The sequence below is a fragment of the Carlito syrichta genome, unplaced genomic scaffold (assembly GCF_000164805.1).
Source record: "Carlito syrichta isolate Samal-C Ts95f unplaced genomic scaffold, Tarsius_syrichta-2.0.1 Scaffold302824, whole genome shotgun sequence".
Taxonomy (NCBI): Eukaryota; Metazoa; Chordata; class Mammalia; order Primates; family Tarsiidae; genus Carlito; species Carlito syrichta.
Window position 1 is genome coordinate 7,556 of NW_007246920.1, and position 4,196 is coordinate 11,751.

Sequence of the window (4,196 nt, forward strand, 5' to 3'; positions counted from 1 at the left end):
CACAGCCATGGGTGGCTGACCCACAGAGAGTGACGGCCACTGAGGAGCCAGTGTGGGAGTGGGAGGGCAGAGCACAGGCTGCAATGTGAGCGGGGGACATGGGAGAGATGGAAGCCACAGAAATGCCCAGATGGAAACCCAGGGGGCAGCCACAGCCAGAGATGAAAAACATGAGTGTCCAGCTCTGAGCCACAGCTGAGAGGAGAATCAGTGAATTCAAAGCCAGGCCAGCACGATGTCCAAGCTGAAACCCCAAGGGGAAAAGGAACAAGTAAAAAGGAGCAGACTGCCAATGAGCTCTGGATAGCTTTAAAAGCCTCCCATTTATAGTTGAAGGCCCAGGAGATGACAGTGCGGCTGAAGTAATTTAAAAGACAAGTCACAGATCTGTGAAGCTGAGAGAAACCCAAATAGGGGAAAATAAGACGGCAAGAGAAACTGGGCAGGTAAAGCCAAACCACTGCTGGAGAAAGCCCTGAGAGCAGCCAGAGAGGGTGGAGTGCAACATGGAAGTGTCAGGCCACACGGGGAGAGTCAAGCCACACAGGAGTGTCAGGAATGGCGGCAGGCACCCAGCAAGCTATAGGAATGGAGGAGTGTCTCCATGGAAAGCTCTGGAACAAAAGTCTCGTTAGCACCAAATTCTATGCCCAGCAAAAATATCCTTCAAAAATGGAGACTCTGTACCCACTAGGAGGACTCCATCAAAAGAGCAGAAATAACAAGTGCAGGCAAAGCTAGGGGGAAACCCAAATCTTGCATGGCCGTGGGGAGGCCAACCAGCAGAGTCACTACAGAGAGCAGGACGGCAGTTCCTCAAAAAGGAAAGGCACTGTTACCTCATGATCCAGCAGTTCCACGTCCGGGACCAGCCCCACGTGTGGGTAAAGGCACGAAGAGGCCTCTGCACACCCAGTTCACGGCAGCACAGCCTGCCCAAAGATGAAATGACCTGACGGGTCCACCCACGGACAGACATTGAGAAGATGCAGTCTCCACGCGATGGGGTGTGGCCCAGCCTTGGAGGGAGGACAACAGACAGGAACCTGAAGACAGTGTCCAAGGGCAAGGAGCCAGTCACAAAAGGGCAAGCATTCTCTGATGCCACCCGCCTGAGGGATGCAGAGGTGCCAGGCTTACTTGGATGCAAAGCAGAGTGGTGGTGACAGTTATAGGGATGGAAAAAAGAATGGCGGTCACTGGGGGTTGGGGATGTGACATTTACAGGCATGGAAAGCAGCATGGTGGTTGCCAGGGGTTGGCAGGGTGTGTGTGTGACATTTTCAGGGACACAAGGCCACAAGGCCAGCGGTGGTCTCCAGGGGCTGGGAGGGAGAGTGGAGACAGCGGCTCAGTGTTGCAGGGCGCGAAAGTCCTATGGGAGCACGGGGGTCGTGGCTGCACAACGACGTGATGCCCTTCATGCCAAAGTCCTAACTGGAGACTTGAAAATCATTAAAACGGTAACTTATGTCACCTATTTTCAACCACAATTAAACACTTTTTTTAGATTGGAAAACATAGTTTATTTAGAAAGTAAACGGGAGTGGGGGTTCACCTCCCCAAGAGAGGGGAGGAGGCCAAAGTTACAAAACGTGGTGACGGCCACAGTTCAAAGAGCACATGGCCATACCAGAGTCTAGTAAGGCAATGGCCAAAACATTTTTTTAGAAAAGGACAAGAACAAACAGACTTTTTCAGACAAAAACTGAAATAATTTACTGACGTGTGACAGCAGACAGCACTTTGATTCTATTCAAAGAAAAACAAAAACTACAAATAAATATAAAGAGACTCTTTCCTCATTGTAAACAACTTTAGAAACTTGATCTGCTGAAGCAGAAAGCATTAAACATGTATTCTGTGGCTTAGATCATATGTAGAAGTAAATCAGGAAAGGAACAACATGAACTGTGGAAGGAAGGAAAGGGTCTCGCATGAAACACAAGGTGGTGTGACCCACGTTGAAGGCAGGCTGTGGAAAATTAAGGAATCACATCGCGAACCCTAAGGAAAGCATGAGAGAGAGAGAGAGAGAGAGAGAGAGAGAGAGAGAGAGAGAGAGAACGAACACAGAAGTAGAATGGAATCAGAGCAAAATGTGGAAACGCCACTGACTGCAGACTCCTGAGGCTTTACTGAAATCACTCACCAGGTCTAGAAGTCTTCTAGTGGAATCTTTAGGGTTTTCTAGATTTAGAATCATATTGTCTGCCAAGAGCGATAGTTTGACATCTTCTTTTCCTACCTGGCTATGTTTTTCTTCTTTCTTTAGCCTGATTGCTCTGGCTAAGACTCCCTCATGACAAAATAACTAACCCAAACGGAGACAGGGAAAGAAGAAAAAAGGTAGAAACGGGACAAAGAAAACAAAGAAAAACCAAACGGCAGGTTTGAATCCAACCACGACATTAAATAGGAATGGCCAGAATGCCTTAGTTAAAAGAGACGGCAGTACTGGACGAGCAAGCAGAGCCCAACAACATGCTGTCTGCAAGAAAACTATTTAAGTAAAGACACAGACCATCAAAAGCAGAAGATGCAGAAAGATGTACTGCAAAAACAAATTTTTAAAAATCCAAAGTGGCTAAATCAACATGATAAAAAAGGCGTGAGGACAAGGAGCAGCACCAGGAACAGACAGAAATAGGCCATGATGATGGGCCCATCCACCAAGAAAATGGAGGACTCCTTAGTGTGCATGCCTAACAATCCACCTTTGAAATACAGGAAGCAAAACAGACAGCACTGAAAGGAGAAACCTACAGCTCACAGTCACAGTCAGGAGTTTCACACTCCTCTCCAGGATATGAACACCACCATCAACCATCTTGACTTAGCTGACACTTAAAAATATTCCCTGCAAAAAAGTGGAACATACATTCTTTTCAAGCACGAATGGAACATTCGCCAAGATAGAACACATTACAAATCTCAACAAATTAAGATGACTGAAATCATACAAAGTATGCTCTCTAAACACAATGGAGTTCAGCTAGAAATTATAAAAGAGCCTTTCTGAGGAGCTGGCAAGATGGTGGAAGTGGAGCAGAAGAAGAAGAGGACCTTCCACAAGGTCACCTACCACAGTGTTGACCTGGACCAGCTGCTGGACATGTCCTACAAGCAGCTGATGCATGCGGCAGCAGTGGCAGCTGAACTGAGGTCTGCGGTGGAGGCAGCACTCGCTGTGTAAGCGGCTGTGCAAGGCCAAGAAGAAGGCGCCCCCCATGGAGAAGCCCGAGGTGGTGAAGACACACCTGCGCGGCATGATCATCCTGCCCGAGACAGCAGGCAGCATGGTGGGCGTGTGCAACAGCAAGACCTTCAACCAGGTGGAGATCAAGCCAGAGATAATCAGCCACCACCTAGGCAAGTTCTCCATCACTTACAGGCCTGTGAAGCATGGCCGGCCCAGCACTGGAGCCACCCATTCCTCCCACTCCATTCACTCAAGTAGTCGCTGCCGATAAAGACACGTCTGTTCAGTCCAAAAAAAAAAAAGAAAAGAAACCATAAAAGAAAGATAACTCAATAGCCTTCAAGTATTTTGAAATTAAATTCTCACTTATCAATAACTCCTGGATCAAAGAAATCACAAGGGAAGTTCAAAAACATTTTGAATGAAATAAAACATAAGCAGTGCTTAAAGAGAACTATGTCAGTGTAAGGTCTCAAGTAAATGATCCAGGTTTTCACCTTGGGAAACTAAAAGAAATAAAAGAGCAAATTAAACCCAAAGTAAAATAATAATAATAATAATAATAAAGTACAGAAGGCAATTAAACCGATACCACAGAAACACTAGAGAAAGACCATAAAATCACATGCTGGTTCTTTGAAGAGAGCAGTTAAGAGCGATAAAACTAATTTAATCAGACTAATCTAGAAAATAAAAGAAAATACAAAGAAATAATATCAAAAATAGAAACATCACTTCAGATTACATAGATGTCACAAGTATAATACGGTAATACTGTAAACAACTTTATGCTGATAAATTCGGAAATTTAAATGACATAAACAAATTCCTTGAAAGACACCAACTGCCAACGCTCACCCAAGAAAAAATAACCTGTGTCCATTTAAAAAGTTAAATTCATAGTTAGAAATCTTCCCATAAACAGATTCACTGGTGAATTCTACCCAACAATTAAAAGAGAAATAATACCAACGGTACCAAACTCTTCCAGAAA

The 4,196-nt window shown here is 45.2% G+C and overlaps 1 pseudogene; it reads left to right on the forward strand.

The window, feature by feature from the left end:
• Positions 1-3,034: 3,034 nt before the first annotated feature.
• Positions 3,035-3,473, forward strand: LOC110595564 (annotated as a pseudogene).
• Positions 3,474-4,196: the final 723 nt, after the last annotated feature.